This window comes from Teleopsis dalmanni, chromosome 1 (genome assembly GCF_002237135.1).
Source record: "Teleopsis dalmanni isolate 2A chromosome 1, ASM223713v2, whole genome shotgun sequence".
NCBI lineage: Eukaryota > Metazoa > Arthropoda > Insecta > Diptera > Diopsidae > Teleopsis > Teleopsis dalmanni.
Window position 1 is genome coordinate 200,080,876 of NC_051846.1, and position 20,182 is coordinate 200,101,057.

The 20,182-nt window shown below is 25.8% G+C and overlaps 1 protein-coding gene across 1 annotated transcript in view; it reads left to right on the forward strand.

Moving 5' to 3' along the window:
• Positions 1-20,182, forward strand: part of LOC119671269 (zinc finger CCCH domain-containing protein 13-like) — a 379,289-nt gene that overhangs the window by 19,973 nt on the left and 339,134 nt on the right. The gene's annotated exons all lie outside the window — the stretch shown is intronic.

The window sequence follows — 20,182 nt, forward strand, 5'->3', positions numbered from 1 at the left end:
AATATACTTAAGGCCAATTTGACAATGCACACTTAAGTGTAGATTTGACAATGAAGTTATTATTAAGTTAAATTTAAGAATCATTTTATTATCTGTTCTATACACCTAACGTTCTACCTACACTAGCAAGATTTTTGGTAAAATTTTTGCACTCCTCACACTTTTCCATTAACTAATATAAATTTTTGTTTATAGCAAAATTCGAAAATATTACCTATAAGCATTTTAAAATAATCTTGTCAGAGTTTAGCCAGTGTAAACGGTGAGCAAAGATTACTTAATTAAAATGTGCATTGTAAAACTGATTTAATACTTTTTGTTATTAACAATAGTTTTTAAAATTTGTTTTAAATGAGATATATTTTACTACACAATTCACAAATATAACAGATCACCGAAAATTTTGCATACATAAATATGAATTAAAATGAATATGAAATAAAGTCAAAAGTTAATTAAATTATTTTTAAAATAATTAAATCAATTTATAAACAAAAAGTAATTTTATTATTTTTAATATAATTAAATCAATTAATAAAAATATTAACAATAGTTTCTGCGGTTTCAGTAGTTTCAAATGATATCCTTAATATCAACTTTTTACAAATTAAATAATGTATTAAATTACACATTTTTAATGTTTTAATAATTTAGTAAATATTGTCGAAAAATTTTCCATTTCAAACCCAAAAAATAATTTTTAATTTATAAGAAAACATATTTTTAATTAATAAAACGTGTATATCGTATTGATATTTTTACAATAAATCCAATCCTATTGTTTATAGAAATACCAACGTTCGTTGACATAAAAAATAAAAAAATTATTATATTATAAATTAAAAAGTGTTAAATTTCAGTATTTTTATGTCAGTAAATTAAATATATATTAAATACATAAATATGTACATAAAATCAAAATCAGATTGAGATGTAAATAATAAACAGTACTTAAACTTTTTACAGAAAAGAATATAAATTTAAACAAAATAAATCAAATATTAGACTGAAATATTTCCCAACAAATTTTTTATTCTTTATCTTTTTTTTGTCAAGTCATAAATTTGTTTTTTTTTTAATTGTAATTTATTATTTTGCTAGACAAGATATGTTAATGGGTGACACATGTTGTTAAACTCATTTTACCTATAAAATTCTACATAAGAGTTTATCAATTAACAGAAAGACAAATTGTATTAATTTTTTCTTAATTGCTTAATTTTATATATTAATTATTTTATTATTTAAGTGGAATATTTTATATTTTCTTTTTCTTCTTCATTATTGATACTAAGAATTTTAATATATCATATTTTTTTTTTGTCGTCATTATTAAAAATATAATTATTTTACATACTTCTTCTTCATCTTAATTATATATATACATCTTAATCTAACTATGATATTGAAATGTCTTAAAGTTATCGCACTCAAAAGATTTTCAATCATATTATAAGTTGACCTGATAATTTATTAAAACTTATATCATGTCAATAATAATGATAGAATATGAATAGAATGAAAAGTAAATTTAAATATGTTATGTAGTTGGGGATAGTTAAAAGGAATATTAATACTTCTCGATCCATATAATTTACTCTATTAACGTAGATGGATATAATAGCGATCTCTCTTCAACTGTTACAGAGTGAGATAATGAGGAATAAATAATTAATTATTTTTAACTATAAGATATAATAATATAATTATAAGCTGTTATCAACTTTGACATATAAAATGATTACTTATATTTTTGTCTAAACCAATTTGTTGTCAAGTTTTGGCCCGATGCAAGACTCCTATACAGGCGCTTCTGCTGCCGTTTCCAGTCCCGTACCTCAACTTTATCACGTACACTAATTTAATTCTTTATTTGTTAAATTTTAATAAATTTGCCAAGCTCCCACTCGTAATTCGAATTGGAACTTTGCCATTATCCTGGTTATAATTTCTTAAATTTATAATTATAATTTAATATTCATATTTCAACTTTAAAACCTGGTCCACATTTAAAAAAAAATCTGTTAAAATTTAAAAGCATAATTCCATGTTAAAGTAATAGTCTGCTAATCCCTTTCGATTCCCTATTCAATCTATGGTCCACATTTAAAAAAAAATCTGTTAAAATTTAAAAGCATAATTCCATGTTAAAGTAATAGTCTGCTAATCCCTTTCGATTCCCTATTCAATCTATTCTTTTTTGAACTATAATAGTGTTATATATTTTGTTTCTCTCTCTCTTTCTTTCACTCTGTTTTTTACAATATTAATTTGTTTATTCATGTTGCAAACACTTTAATACACGTTATAAAAATGTTCTATTTGGCATTGTAATTTTTGTTTACTATTTAAAAATGTATATACACATATTTAAAAATCTTTATTTATTTTATTTATATTAATTTGATTTTTGTACACTCACAAGAGTTCTCATGAATTACCTAAGTCGGTTAATATCTCTTCATGAATTATCAAAAGTTGTTGCAATTGTCATACTTAATAAAAGTATCTGAAATGTTTAAACAAACATTTTGAAGAAGATATAAATTTTTCATTAGAAGTGAAAAAAAGTACGAATGACATATAATATTTAATCTCTTTAAGCTTTCTATAATATTATCATTTTGTTCAACACGCTTATTAATTTATTCTAGAATAAACATGTACATATATTATATATATTGTATTTATATTATACGAATATTAAACTTGTCATAGCTTTTGTTGTTCTTGAAAATAATTTTATTTTATTATAACATGAGGTAAATTAAATCGTGAAAAATTTTTAGGTTTCCTTATGATATATCTTATTCTCATATTTACAAATTCAAAGTAATATATCACACATCTATGGCATAGTAGAATTTAGTGCATAAGGCGAACCGCTCTTCAAAAGCATTATTGTTATTGGAACTGATTCTGAAATACCACCAGTGAAGCATTATAAATTAAATCCAAAAGGGTTTAAAATTAACTACGCAAGAAATAAAAATCGTAAGATAAAGTTTCGGAAAAAATAGATTACATTATGATATTTTACGCGATAAAAAATTATTTGGTATTAACTATTATAAAACTTCTTCAAGTAGTTCTATGAAGTCAAGCAGTTTTATTTTCTAACACATTTATAGTATTGATCTGTTGAGAATTCGATCTAAACAATTTCACAATTCGATTTGGCTGCTAAACTCAAAGCTATGTTTTCTTGCTCATAGAACCGTATTCACATTAAGTCGTTAGATTGATTCCAACAAATTATAAAGTTATGCGATTATGGACCTTTCTGGGTCTAGTGAGTGGAAACTAAAATTCATTCAATACTTTTTTTTTACTACCTTTAATTATTTTATGTGTTGAATACTTATTTGCTATAAGCTTGAACTTGACATTTCAAGTTGAAGTATATAAGATACTAATGGCAATTAATGTTTTTAGAGATTTTTCATTGGTATAGGTATCTTTCCAATTTGCATTGTCCAATGAGAAACCACTATGTTAACGTTTAATATTAAAGCGCAGTAAAGCCATTCAATTTTGTAAATTCTCTGAAATATATTGTCAGCGAAAGATCTATTATTGAATATTGATCTACAGTTGAGGTTTCACGAAAAAATATGAACTTCAATTCGAAGGTGATGTTTTTTTTTACCTATAAGTAAACTTAAAAATTTATATGAATATGTGAATAGGATTAGTATTTTAAAGTACTGTGGAGTTGGAAGATTATAAACAGTGGCTCTTGTCTAATGAAATGTTTATTTTTGCAAATAAAATAAAAATTCAGCACTCATAAAACTGTCTGCAGACGAAGACAGTAGTACTTTTATATAAAAAAAACAATTTTTGGAAAAATGAACAGCTTCTCATTAATAAAGGTTTTGTTTAATTGCATTTATGCTGAAATAAAGATGTTGCTTTTTATGCATTGGAAACATCTATTTATTATACATATCTGTCTAGAGATATAATTAATCTTTTGGATGAAGCATATAAACAGTTTTTAATCTTAGTACTTTTTTAAGTTTTTATGTTTTCTAAAATTTTATTGATATTGTCTTGATTTGAAGAAGTTTCGAAGTGTTGCGACAAGACGCACGAGCCAATATAACTACAAATGGTTGCTCTTTTAATTTTATTTATTTTTTTTATTCTTTTGTAGAACACTTCAAGTCGGTTAATGATTTTGGATACAGTGAGGCTTAACTTTACTTAATTTTTACATAATAAAGGGGTTCGCCTTCTTTAGTTATAACGACTATAGACATTATTTTTATCGTATCAAAAGTTATTGATAATAACTTGAAGTATTTTTACTGCTGTACAAGTTTAATTAATTATTAATGCTTTAAGTATGCAAAAGTTATCTAATAGTTTATATATATACTGTTTTTGAATGTGCTTAACATTGTATTGTTTTTAAGTCAAAAAAAATAAATAGAGTACCTATAGAAAATATTGCTAGATTAGGTTATGATAAAGATAGTGGGAAATTTTAGAAATTTTAAAACTATTTTGAACTTTTAATGAAGCTCTAAACTGCTATTTTCAAAATGGATTTACAGCTGGTTAAGATTCTGTAAAAATAACTTGCTAGGATGTTTCACCTAGGTTATACAAGTGTTGCATAATAACAAAGCACATGTGAAGTACCTCTCCCATCTGTGGCAAGAACAGCTGAAAAGTGTTTTTGGTTTCTAACTAGGATATCTTAACTGACAGTCACTCTTCAGTAGTCCCACTATAATTACAATATCCCTATGTGGCATCTTAATGAGGTCTTAATGAGATATTTTCCTATTTAAAGTAGATCAATTTGCGTACAAATGCAAATGATCTTTCCCATCTTGTTTTTAACTGTATTACATGGAAAGATTCTAATATTCGTTTTTATTTGTATGATCTACTAATATACTTATATTATTCAAATGTTCCGAATGTTTTGTAATTGGCTATAATATCTTTGTGTCCGAGAACCCAGAGACTTGAAACGGTAAAGTGCGTTGTCAGCTCGCTAAAAATTAGGCTTAGTGTGTCATTCTTCTTACTTGATAGGGTGCAAAATACTCTTGATTTTTGTATATAATCGTATGTCCATGTGAGTAGTTCTAGAGCATAATTTAACACTGATTATGATCAGTATTATTACTAATGCGTTTAAATTCCAATACAGTTTTATTTTTATTTTAAGTATTTGTGTTTTTTTTTGTTTAAAGTTCGACTCATCTTTCTGTCAAATAATATCCTCGTATAGTTCTTATAAATAACATTTACACAGTAATGGATTTAGAAGTCTGTACTGTATATACAGTGAGCGTAATTTACTTAGACGCACACAAAAAAAATGCTTTTTTTTTTGTTAAAGAGCAGAGCTATTGATCTTTTTACATTATTATTTTTTCTTTTCCATTACTAAACGTAAACAAACATAAAAGGAATGTGATTTTTATTTTGCAAAGTTATAACGGTGAATTTCATAAAAAAGAAGCTAAGTAAGTGCGCAATTTTTATAGACGCATATATTTGTTTCGGTAGTTCGGACTAGTTTATTTGATTGTTCTGTAAGAAGGTTTGTATTTCATAACACATTAATATTTGAGCTAATATTCTAAAAGCAAAAACCATACAAATTCTTTACGAAATAGGCTTCGCATTTGCGCAAGTCGAATGGCAAAGGGAAAATTTCTGAGCGTTGAAGAAAAAGCCAAAATAGGGTGTTTACATCAAAATGGATTCTAAAAGAGGAAAATTGCAAGCCACATAAACCGATCGGAACACGTTGTAAGAAATTTTTTACGTTTGGGTGAGGAATATGGTAAAGCCCCTACGAATAACAATCGAAATGCAAAGATAAATCGGCAACTCAAAAACCAAATAAAGGAAGAAGCAACAAAAAATCGGCTCAGTGCAGCTCAAATCGCAGCAAAATTGCAGCTACCAATTAAAAAAAGAAGAGTGCAACAAATTTTACATGCCGATGGCCACATAAAATGGAAGAAAATGATGAAACGGCCCCCTCTGAAAGAAATGCACAAGAAGAATCGCATTGTTTTTGCTAAAAATCATATGCATTGGACCAAAGAATGGCACTCGGTTATTTTTTCGGACGAGAAAAAATTTAACTTGGACGAGCCAGACGGTTTCAGCTCTTACTGGCATGATCTCCGCCAAAACAATCCCATAAGAATGAGTAGAAACTTTGGAGGCGGATCTGTCATGATATGGGGTGGCTTTTCACTCCATGGAAAACTTACTTTGTGCTTTATAAATACAAGAATGAACTCAGAGAAGTACACTGAAATGCTGGATGACGTTCTTATAAAGTTTCTGGAGGAACACGCCGATCGGGATCTAATTTTCCAGCAGGATAACGCCGCCATTCATGTGTCCAAGCTTTCAAAGTCTTACTTCTCGTCGAAGCAGATAACGGTAATGAATTGGCCAGCAAGGAGTCCTGACCTAAACCCCATTGAGAACCTATGGGGAATAATTTCACGGAAGGTCTATGCCAACGGACGTCAGTATTCCACAGTGAGTGAGCTCAAAGCATCAATCCAAGAGGCTTGGGACAAAATCGACGATGTGATTATCAAAAAATTGATAGATTCGATGCCAAATCGAATTTTTTCAGTTATAAACCAAAACGGAGGAATTACAAAGTATTAAGCATTGTCAAAACTGTGAAAACTCTTTGATTTCTTTTGTTTAAACATAGTGCGCCTAAGAAAATTGCGCGTTTATTTTGCCTTATTTTTGTGTTTTTGTACATATGTAAGAAGAATGACTGATATGAAATATATTTCTTTTTTGTTTTTTACTATCAAGCACTGCTTTTTCTTTTTCAACAAAAAAAATATTTATATTCGAGTTCGTTGCATCATTTTTGAAAAAATATTAAGTGCGTCTAAGTAAATTGCGCTCACTATATGTTAAGGTGACTTGGGTATTTTATTTTCAAGTAATTTAAGTTAAAATTTATGGAACAATAAATAGTGAATCTCTTCAACATATCATTGTATATACCTATTTCTAATCATTACAGTGTTCTCTAATATTTTCTGCTATGATCTATATCTACGCACTTATCGTTTTCCATTCTGTCCACTTTTAAGATTAATTTATATACTTTTTCATGGATATAATAAATGGTTATGCACATATTATTTAATATAAGGAAAAGAAATATTTATTTAAGTGTTAGTTATTGATAATTCTGTAAAGAACTTACCAACTGCATCTACTAACAATAGCGCGTATCGAATTATTTTTGTCTGTTATATCAAAAATTATTTATCTTAAAAGAGACACGTGTAAATATTATTTTTAGTATTCAATAAATTCTGTACGAATCTATATTTCGAAACCTCTCTAATATATTCCATATAAACTATGTGTTATAATTAATATTGATATTTTTAAAACTTTTTAATATTGTGAAATAATATATATATATATATATATATATATATATATATATATATATTACTTGGCACGCGACTAATTATTGTCAAAATTAGTGAGAAAGAAAATGCAATTAAATACATACATACATGTATAAAAACAATAGGTATTAACCACAGAAAGGTTTTGATCACTTTAAAACTGTCACGTGATCTGTGATAGACGTTTGAAAGTAAAATAATAACTGATAAGAATATTTGAAGTACATGAGTGAGCAAAGAAACTAATTTGTAAATTAATTAATAAAATAAAAATAACAAAAATCACATTTTTCAAATATGTTAAATGGTAGGTCTTATTTTTAATTAAATTTTAAATCAATGATTAAATTAATTTTGAAATTAATTATTAAATTTAATTTAAATTATATTTAAGTTGTAATTATTAATTGCAAAAAGATATAATATATAAATATTATATTAACTTAAAATTATGAAATAAAAATTTTAAATACATACGGTGTGAAAAGAAATTAATTATAACATCCTTAAAGTTCATATTCAAAGACGTTATTTTAATTTTTCCAAAATATATATACGTTTCACTTTTACTGTGTTTTTATTTTTATGTTCATATATAAATCTTATCGGAAAGATTTTTTGTTTTCAATTTTATTTAAAGCGTCTCTTTTACGTCATTCGCATATAAGTAGTTGCTGTTAATGAACTAATATAATATAATAATCTATAACAACAATAAAAAAAATATATCTGATTGGACAAAAAAAATAATATACATGGACTTGCAAAGGAAATATTAATATAAAACCAAAAGTATAAGAAAAGCTCTTTTTAAGAATGTAAAAAGATGCTCATTCAAATTAATTTGTTACTGCTGCACAGGACTGCCTGAAGTTATGGTAGATATGCCCATAACATTACTTTTGGTCTATCATCATTTAGGGGCATTTTGACACTGGCAATCCTTTCATTACTATATGGTGATTCGAGCAACCTAAAGCTATCCTGTTCCAAAATTTTTATGTAATTTATCCAGGAAGTTTCTGGTATCACAACGGACTATTATTTGTGTTTAAGTGAGCTTTAGTGCACAAGGCTGCTACTCCAACCTAAACTTATGGCGTTTTCGATTGATAAATCTGTATTCAATCTAGATTTACTCTAAATTCATCAAATTTTGTTGGCCAATCGAACATTTTTAGAGTAATCTTAAATTTTTGTAGTTGTGTTAGTAGATGTTCATATTTTTCATATATACATACATCGAATCAAATCACGCTTTATTTTTCTTACTACTCTAGCAAAATATCTAGGATATTATAAATTAATTTCAAGTGTTATACAGATTTATCAATCAAAAATGAAAATTGCACTAAAACTGAATCTCGATCAAGAAAGTTACCTCAGATTTATCAATCGAAAAAACAATTACTTAAGTCAAGAACTACACTAGCAAGATTTTAATACATTTTATTTCTTGTTTACTTACACCTACAAATTTTCGGACTTAACAAAAAGGTTTTTCATTGCAACGGTTTCGTATTTTTATAGTAAGTTAAACAATTTGTTTATGTAAGAAAAACAAAGAGTAATCGCTGGGTGTCAAATGACACATTTTATTGTTAAAATCTTTTAATTACAATTATTTTTCTTTAAATAATAAAAAAATTTAAATAGAAAGACAATGAAAACACACTGTTGATTGGCTTGGACTTTTGCTAGTAAAGCGCATCAAATAGCAGTGCATATAACTAGTATTATCAATGTTAGGAATTCAATCCAACTCATTCTGCAGATACTGTAGAGAAGAGAGAGAAACTGCATACCATGTGCTTGGGGAGTTCACGGCACTGTTGTAGAAGCGGAAGAAACACTTAGGAGGGTCTTCATGGATCATAAGGATTCAAGACTAGGAAAGATAGGCTCTATACTGTCTTTCATTAAAGAAATCCGACGTGGAGAAACACTCTAACATAATCCGACTAAGAGGTACAATAGATCTTTTAAGTCGCAGTGCACGATGAGTTCAACCATTATAAAAGTTTCGATTGAAGACTTAGAAACAGACTTATGAACTTCAGCAGAAATATGCAAATGCCAGTCTACAGACTGCATACGTCTTTCGAAATATATTACCTCATAAATTATAATAATATGTGCTTTTACAAATCAAAAGTTAATATGTCTGTTTTCAGTGAGCATAGCGTGCCAGAAACGGTCATTATATTTCAAACTAAATTATCGCAGCTAGTTTTGCTCTCTTATTAGATGCAATTTTTTTTTGCTAACCAACTACGTCTATTAAATTTCTAACAAACAGCTGATTTGAATCACACATACTAAATAGATGTGAATATATGTGAATATTTATATATGCATGTAAGTACGTACACCATATATACTACTCATGTGAAACTCATGTGAGAACAAAGTCATTTAAGTTCACAGTCATGGCGTTTGTGTAATTACTACCGCTTGATAAAGTATGTATGCCGGCAATTGCTTGGAAAATGCATAAAAAATTGTACACATGTTTTGATTTCAGCATAGACAAGAGTAGAATTTTTTTAATTTTAGCTGAAAACGTGTATATAGTTGGTTACACTTACACTTAATGTAATGATTGATATGAAGTGTTTGTATAATTAAACCTACAAAAGTTTTACTGATTTATCAGAAGAACAATCTTATTGAAAATATGTAGACATAATATTTAGAAAATGTGAACTACTTCTTAATATTACTTGATATATTAGAATTTATACCAATTATTTACTTGTATTCCATATAATTATTTGGAATACTTTTACATATATTTTAAATTTTACGTAATAAAAATTCAGGAAATAAGAATTTAATAAATTATAATAAGAAACATTCACTGGAGTTTTTTGGTTACTCATACGCTTCAGTAAAGGTAATTGAAATTCTGGGTATAATCTGTTCACAATCAAATCGTGTGCATCGAAAAATTTAAGAAAATTTATGTGCTTGAATTGCTTTAATTTTTTATAAATATTTAAATATATTTAATTCGAAACAACAAAAAATTCTGCATTTGAATATGTTACTTACTTTTCATAAAGGGGTAATCGATACTATTTGATGCGGTTACTTACAGTTGTATATGTTAGATATATAATTACTTTTATTTAAAGCCAAAAAATAAAAGAAAAATAAATACGAAATTTGTATGCACATGTAAGTTCCGTATTAATTACAACAAAAAAAGTTTAAAAAGTGAAATTACTGTGCTACATATTTATTGTTATTATATTTTACATAAACATTTAATTATTAAAATATATCTTCCAATTTTTTTAAATATTTTTGATTTATAGAATAGGTAACTGTGTAGGTGTCTTATGATCATCGGTTTTTCTATTTAGAAACCGATAGACATAATTGTCTAAATTAACTTATTTTAGCACATGCTTTAAGTAGAACTTCTTATCAAATTATTAACCCTCAGTAAACCATTTTATTAACATTAGAAATTGTAATAATTGTAATAACTTTTAAATCACGTAGGTAACATATGAGATATCATTCAGCTAATAGTAACCTAATATAGTCATATTTATCTGACGGTCTATGAAAATTGTTTAACTATATTTTAAGTGTACAGTATATTAGTGTATACATGAAAACCAAACATAGTTTAAATTTTTCTATTGATAAAGGTACTATATCATGTTTCATCAAACGCTAATTTATTTTTAGTGCTAAATTCAGCTTTAACACTCTTTCTCTGCAAATGTTTATAATAATTAACAATAATTTTAATAATTAACATGTTTCTGTACTGTATATTCCAATAACACTAGCCAGCAAGGTTTTTAATTTGAGAAACTTACAATGGTTTTTAATAGGTTTTGGACTACTGATCTCATATCCGCCACGAAGTTTAAACTACTTAATTCTTAATATAAATTTATTATAATTTAATGTTTTTTACAAAGAGTCTAAATGAAGTCTTGAATATTAGATATATTTTGAAAAAAAAAGAAGTAACCTATCAATTTGACTTTTTATATTATTTTTATAGGTTCACTTCCTTTTTTGCTAAAATAAGCTTCGGCTACTACTGCCTCTTCAAATTAACCTTACTTAACCTAATAGCTACACTAGCAAGTTTTTAGTAAATTTATCGAACTTATCATTCTGCTGATTTTAGCTAGGTTTAGCCTTATTCGCTTTTAAAATAAATTTATTACAATTAAAAATCTTTTTAAAAAAAATTAAACGAAGCCTTACTCTTATAATTTTTTTAAAATTTTAAATACTATGTAAAATATGAAGTAACCCATCAATTTGACTTTTTTACTAAGCTATTATTTTTGCTAATTATTTTTATAGATTAACTTCTCTTTTTGCTTATGAATAATATACAAAAATATGTAAAATAAAATAGAGAATATTGCGAATAAGACTTACATTTTTTTAGAGAAAAGTGATTGTAGAAGAAACATTTGATTTTCAGTAGAAAGTGAACTGAACTCAAGTGCTTTGATCAACAAAATTTTAAATTGTTAAAATGTTAAATATTGCAAAAATATTGTATATATTCTTCAAACACATTTGTATTTTTCAAAAAGAAATGTAAACGAAATGTTTTCAAATATTCAATATGAAGTTTTAATAAAGAAATTATTTTTGTCTTCATTAAAATCGTTTAAACAATTTTTTGTGGTTAAGATTTATCTTAAAATAACACGCCTAAAGCTTGCTTTAACCTATAGTTTTTTTATATAACATATTGTTTAATGTTTTTGTATATTTTTATTTAAACTTTTGAAAATAATTTATAACAAAATGAATTCATTGTGTTTCAAAAACTGCTCAATTGGATATTCCCCTTTGCCACAAAACGATGAAGAAGGTAACCGTTTTTTTTTCATAATATTTAAAAATTTAATAAAAATTATATTGATAAATGATTATTTATACAATAAATTGTAAAATAAATTTTAAAAATATAAAAGGTAAAGCGATTTGAAAAATTATTAACTATTTAATGATTTACTAATTCAATAGTCATTAAAATATATTATCATATATAAAATATAACTGTCTATTACAATAAATTTCAGTTTTATGAACAAAAAATTTTAGTAGTGATTTTTATATAAATATATATAAAATATTAACTTTAATCAAGTGTAAATCAAGCGAATTAAAGCTTTCTTCTTTTTTAAAGATAATTGTATCAAGTAGCTTTATCAGAAAGCTTTGATTTTAATATATTGTCGGCTCAAAGTCCACCTTTCCAAATTTTATAAGAAAATCGAAAAATTGGATCATTTTTTTGCTCCGTAATATTTCATAAAATCTCAAATGCAGTTGTTGTGCTTTTAGTTCCCTCTTCAAATAATAGATTCATAATTTGCTAATTATATATAAGCTAGCTCCTTTATGAACACATTTTCATTCACTTCACTGCATTTGTAAATTCAACTTTTGTATGTATTGTAAACATCTCACATCCAAAGATATATGTATGCGATATATCTGTTACAATAAAAAACATACCGATATGAATAATCTAATTAAAATCTGTTTCGGAGTTCTATAGAACTCGACTGTAGAAGTTGTTGCAAAATTGATGACATTCAATGGTAATTTACTCCAGAATTTATATAGAGAAATTTTTATAAATTTGTATAAATTTTATAGTATATATAAAACATGTTGTTTATTATTAACTCAGAGAAAGTTTTGAGTTATTATTGCATTAATGTCAACAGTATTGAAAGATAAAAACAAGAAATATAAAATGCACTACAACGAGATAAAGTGTTGTCTAGTCGTCTAGATCAAAAGATTTCTAGATTACAATCTTAAAAAAAAATTATTTATTTCATTGGATAGTCTAGGAGTTAAGCTTAAGCAAAATGATATAATTTTTAAGTCCTTGCTGTGAATGGTTAGTGGCACTTGGTTATCGATAATAACAATAAGATCCAAGGTGTGATTCTTACTGCTTCTGCAACTCCTGCAACTCCTGCTTCTCTATTTCTAGTTGAGCATACAGATATTTTTAATAATAATAAGTGCCACACAGGCAATTAGTAAGAATAACTAACATTACTCTTGAAATTCACTTATTCTGAGGATTTCAATATAATGTGATAGATATGGCCGAAGTTTATAGATACCAGAGCGTAATTGATTAAGATTTAATACAGCAGATATGAGATAATATATAATCACATGAATATTATACAGTTTTTAGATTATAAGATTTAACTTATATATTACATTTATGGGAGTTAGAAAGCACCGCATTGTTCTATACATATATACCACATGTTTATATATCACGACATATTGTATTAAAAAAATATCAAAATATTAGATTTATTGCTAAACCGTTAATTACATTTTATGAACGTTATAAACTTTTTTAATATTAATTTAGTATTTAATTTTTTTATTTATTTGTAAGAATAATACCCTTTTTATTATTCATACACTAGTACACTGATAAAAATTTTGTTTCTTTGCAAATATTTTCTACAGAATCAGTCATTTTTAAAATAATATTAATATGTCAATAAAATTTTATCTCTTCAGAAACGAAATATGTGTAACAAGTTATAAAATTTCATTTAGTATCAAATCTTTAATTTGAAGAATTGTTTTATTTACACCCACCTTCTCAGAAGTTCAAATTTTTGAAAACAATTATAATCTGGCATTCAGTTCAAGTGAGAATATTACTGATACACTCAGCAAAATATGAATACATTTCAAAAAGATTGTAGTTAATTTGCGTTCTAACTAATTATTATTCTTTTTATTATTTTATCACTATTATAAAGGTATTATTATGTTTACTAATATTTAAATTATTATTATAATTGCTGTTTGGGTTTTTGGAATAGTTTTTTGTCATTAAATTACTTTATTTACTTCCTCGCGAGTAGAGTACTAACCATTTTTATACTGAAGTTTAATTTTAATTAAAATTAGTCACACCCGTACAAAACAGAGGAAGTATCATAAATTTGCAGACATTGATAATAACCGAAATTCATATACAGTTTTTTTATATTTATTCATATTTTAGGTAAACTTATTCGATTTTATCGTACCTTAATTGCTTTATTGTACTCTATTAGTAATAATACCACTTAATGCGTTATATTAAATACTTAAAACTGAAAATGTGAAAATAACTCATTAACCATACATATAATCAAAATAATAAAATCATATAAAATCAAAAAAAAATTGGTATTCATAATAAATTTTCGGTAACTTAATGGAACTATCAAATCTGACATAATACTCAGATACTGATATTGTTTTCAAATCTTGAAATAAAAATGTTATAAAATTTTTTATTGATTTTAGTTTCGAGATTGGATTAAATACAATTTTGTTGAGGAAGGTTAGGAACTCGTTTAGAAGTTATGCTAACAACTTTTCTAATAATGTATAAATTGACTAATGTGGTCAATGTGAAAAGTAATTAATTATTTTATGCCATCATTATAAAATTTATTATTAATATATGAAATTTAGGCATTTTTGTATAGTGAATCAGTCAAGATAACATATCTGTTTTGGATGTTAGTATTAACAAAAGTTAATAGTGCAGACTATAGACATTTTTGTATTATTTTGAAATTTTTTGTTACTGAAAACGAATAAAATGTTTTTATCTAAAATTCAAAGAATGTTGAAAACTTAAATTATATCAGAAAAAATGCACAGGGGAAAATTGTTTATGTTGAAGCTATTTGAGCTATTTTACCTTTATTAACTCGAGGTATCTTCACGTCTTGACTGGATACTTCATCAGACTAAGCAATAATTGACCTCCGATCTGCATACCTCACCGAGAAGCCTGTAACCATTCGGAGATTCAACAGTTAAAATAATGTAATCTGATATTCTATATGTTTAAAAATTTTATTATAGCAGTTAAAAACATATGAAGTAATGGGTCTAGTTTCCATTGTATGGTTTATTTTACTTTTTATTTAACTTAAAAAGCAGTTGATTCTGAACTCCGAATATATATTAGAGTAGACTTAACAGAATAAAAATATCACTTATCGCAACTAATTGCAAGACTACGCAAAGATTGTAAATTCGCCATATAACCATTGTGACCGTGATGATTGTTCTTCAATTTACAATTGGCTAAGTTCCAGACCTTAACTGTATGATCTCAACCGCAGGATACAATAATAAGCTCCAGCGTACTTAAAACTGATAGCAAAATACGCAACATCTGTTCACATATCAGCATATTCACATAAATCTTAAAATTTATTTATCAGTGATTACGATTAGAGATATGCTAGTTTACTAGCAGCAGCGTAATACAATTAGCTATAGTTATAGTCGAAATCCTCTAACTTACAACAGAATTCCCTGAGCCTGATACATCATGTATCTTTGCAAAGATATTGTTTACTGTAGTACGTTGATAGACCCGTCTTAAAATAAACTTGTATAAGGTGTATTCAAAAAGTCCTCTATTTTGTATATTTAGTGTATGTTTCATTCATTGCAAAATAAATACAAGAAATAAAATTTATAACAATCATAAATAAATAAAAATTGTTTATATACATAATAAAATAATTAAAAATGCCTTCTTTATGAATAATCTATCCATTTAGTTCATAACTATATATTTAGTAATTACTTTTATTAATAATAATTATAATGAAAGTAATTGTTTAACACACAATTTTAATTTCTTAATTATATGAATCATAATTTAAATAATATATCCCCTTAAAAATAGTTGAAAGTGTTTATACAGTTCATTAATATTATTATCAATTTCAATTAAAATAAACAAATAATTGACTATTTGAAAAAAGCCCCAATTGCCATAATTTTCATGATTTCCGCTTAGGTAACGTGAATCTATATTTGATATAAGTATATACAACGATTTTTTTATTACCTTCAAAATTTCCAATATATTTTATTACCTAATTATTTGTAGATATATACACAATTTACTGAAAATAAATATTTAATTTTAAACATGTCAACGCAATTGACAAGAGTTGCATTAGGTATGTATATATGTGCATTCAGAACTATTATGAAGTAGCTGAATAAATGAAATTGGATCGATACTCTACATAGTATAGAAATCTTAATTTCGCAAGAAATGTCAAGTAAATGTTTTTTCTAGAACAAGGATCATAATAATGATATCTATATATTGAATTTCATTATCGCATATTGTAAAAAATTAAAATTTGGTTTCTTTTCGATGAAGCATTAGTTAATGAATTTAATACCTAGTTTCCTTAATAAGATCTTAGAAGCAGTATCCCAGTCGTCTTTACATTTCACACGCTAGCGTCAATCTTAAATATCATTTATGACAGATGACCCAGTACTTTATCTTTCCAAATTAAAGGAAGTCGCCCTTCATCGTGGTTATACTAGTGTTACTGTTTTGAACATTATTCGATTAGTACACATCCCAAATATTTACTTAAACATGAGTTTGAAATATAGTATATTGTAACTAGTGGACTACAGTTGAAATACGTGCTATTGATTCTTACTATGGCACGTCTGGATACTGTTGCAATTTCTTTCATACAGTTTGCGGATCAAATCTATTGTTTTATCATAAAAAGTATTTTAATTATATTAAAATAAATTTTACTGATATGTGAAAATAAGTAATAAATATAAAAATAAGAACTGTGAAAACGCATACTTTGATTACTCAAATTTATAAGAACCTGTCACATTGTATTAATATTACTTGAGTATGCAATCTCAACTGTAGTAGCAATTAGAATATCGAGTTTTATCTATCTGAGATAACATCCAGACGTCAAATGCATTTTGTTACTGCAGGAAATTAACTTCTGTAATTGTTTTTACAGATTCAGATCTGTCTGACATCAGATTTAGACCTGTATGATATCAGATTCAGATCTGTATGATATCAGATTTAGATCTGTCTGACATCAGATTCAGATCTGTCAGACATCAGATTCAGATCTGCTTCCCGTCAGATTCAATTCTGACTGATATCAGATTCAGGTCTGTGTAACATCAGATTCAGATCTGTCTAACATCAGATTCAGATTTATCTGACAACAGATTCAGATCTATCTGACAACAGATTCAGATCTGTCTGACATCAGATCCAGATCTGTCTGTATTTAAAACGGTTAAAGCCAATGTCAAATTTCTATTGACCATATAAACGTAAGAATAGCTTAACAAGGATGGACATTTATTGTACATATTTCTTTTATTAGATAAAGTATATTAACAAAGTGACAATTAATTTGACGTCTTAAACAAAACAGGTTTCGATTACTAATTAATTTAAACAAAAATAGCACTTTATAAAAATGATTAAAATCATTTTTTTATAATTATTTGTATAGCTCTCCGGTTATTAATTGGTTTTCTACACAGTCTTAGATTTTAACAATGAAAAAAATTTCTGATGTTTGCATGTCTGCTGCAATCACAATTTTAAAATATTAATAATAAAATTGTTTTCTACACATTTTTTTTTGAAAGAATTGTTAATAAAATATTTTCTGTTTCCCAACAGAAGACCCATTAACAGTATGAATATGTCTTCAACTTGCAATTCATTTGAAAAACTTCGTTAAATATTTTATTAATAGGCAAATTCTAAAAGTGACTTAATTTTTTAATTTAAAATAATACTACAAATACAATAAAATAAAATTTATTTTCGCCAATTTATAAATACAATGAAATTAAAATAGAAAAAGTAATCCATATTTAGTTTGGATTAATTTTTTTTGTTTATGTATTGAACAGAGATTATAGGAAATCTTTAAACCCTATCTTTGACAGTGATATTAATATTTAATAAGTTAAGAAATTAGATAAGATATACTTAATCATTGAATCTGCATTCCGTTAGAGATCCTTGACTTTTGGTTTATATTGTTGACATCAATATTGATTAACAAAAATTATTCTCTTTTGATTAAATGACTCGAAGTATAATTTTTACATAATTAAATTTTTTACTGTAGATATAGTATTTATTAGTTTGGTCATGTTTTTGTATTAAGAGCTTAAATTGCAGATAAAGTTTTATTTTTAGTTATTTGTTGTCAAATATTAAAATTATTAATAGTTGCGCACCAAAACCAAAACCTCACAAAATCTTATAAGGCAAACGTGACAATGGGTAAATAATAGTTTGCGTATTTAAAATTTTGTTAAAGGTTTATTAAATTTTTAATGTGCTTACGCACAAATTTAAAAAGCACTTCAAATTATTTTTCTCATTGGCTTAACAAAATGTGCGTTTTATTTATAATACTGTTAAAAAAATAAACTCACATTTTATAATGAAAATCGGAATCAGTTGAAGATTGAGCATTAAAAACAATTAATAACACTTGTGGTTAATTGTAGATAAGTAACCTTTTAATACTAGTTTTTTTCCATTCATTTGAATTGCAACATAACGATTACCTTTAAAAGCTACTAAAAGATAAAGTTATTCACTGTGAAGTTGTGTATATTTCTTTGAGCGGGCATTCATTCTCTCCTGATACCCACATGGATCGAAAGTAATCATTACAAAGAATAAAAATTAGAAAAAAAAAAGCAAAAGTATTGTAGATAAGATATAAATCTACTTGATTACAATATTGGCACACAGTTTCTACTTCCTTTCCGTCGTATATTACTAATTTATTAAATGACAAATTTATTTTCTAAATGACAAAATAAATATATTACTTTGAATATTTTTTAGCGCCGCATATAATTAGGTATCATTACTCAAAGATTTTTCCCAGTATGCAATTTTGCACTATTTGTTTAAAATAGAATTAGTACATTAAATTAGTACTTAAATTGATTGATATTCACTCAGTTGTCAAATTAATGATTTCTTTTAAATTTGTAAACGTCATAAGCATTTATGTTAATCATAAGTTAAATTGTACTAATTTCTTGTCATAACTTTGCAATTATCTTTAGATCATCACCTAAACCTGATTCATTACAAGTCATATTAGTCAATATAGGTACTAATATACATACAGTTTAGTTTCTTTAGTAGACTTACATTAATTCAAATACAATTTTGAATTGTGTACTTGAAAACATACGTAATTAATTTTTTTTTTCACGAGTAATTTTGACGGGATCTTATCAACACTCTTGAACCTTTCAGTCAAAACCGTTTAATTACAAGTGCCCTGCAAGTTAAATGACTTTTCCAAATATCGTCATTCTCAACCTCTTAAAGTTTAAAACTGTATTTATTATATCATCGTCCTATATCAATAAATCCAGTACTTAAAATTTATTTATTATACAGCCTTGCAAAAAGTACATATGATTTTGGTCTTAGGAAAGTTTTTAATCAGTCATTTTATTAAATCAACTTCTTGAGCACTTCATTATATAAACGATAAATTGGTCACGTTTGTGATTTAAACTAAATCAAACTGATCTTAAGAAATTTAATTTATTTTTTATTAAATTTTTTTTATTGTCTTAATTTAGTCTTTAGTATTATTAATCAATTTACGTCAACAATTGCCTATTAGCATTATTTTCTGTGACATTTGCTACAATATGCTGACAAATTGATTGAATGCTTGATGGTCACTTGAACGTAATTTTAAAAGATTTTTTTATTGATAACTAAAAACTTTATCAATTTATAAATATATAAGATAATTATAAATTTTTTTGTAAACAAAAAATTATATGTACGTATGTTATTTTAAGAAAGCGTTATAGACATATAA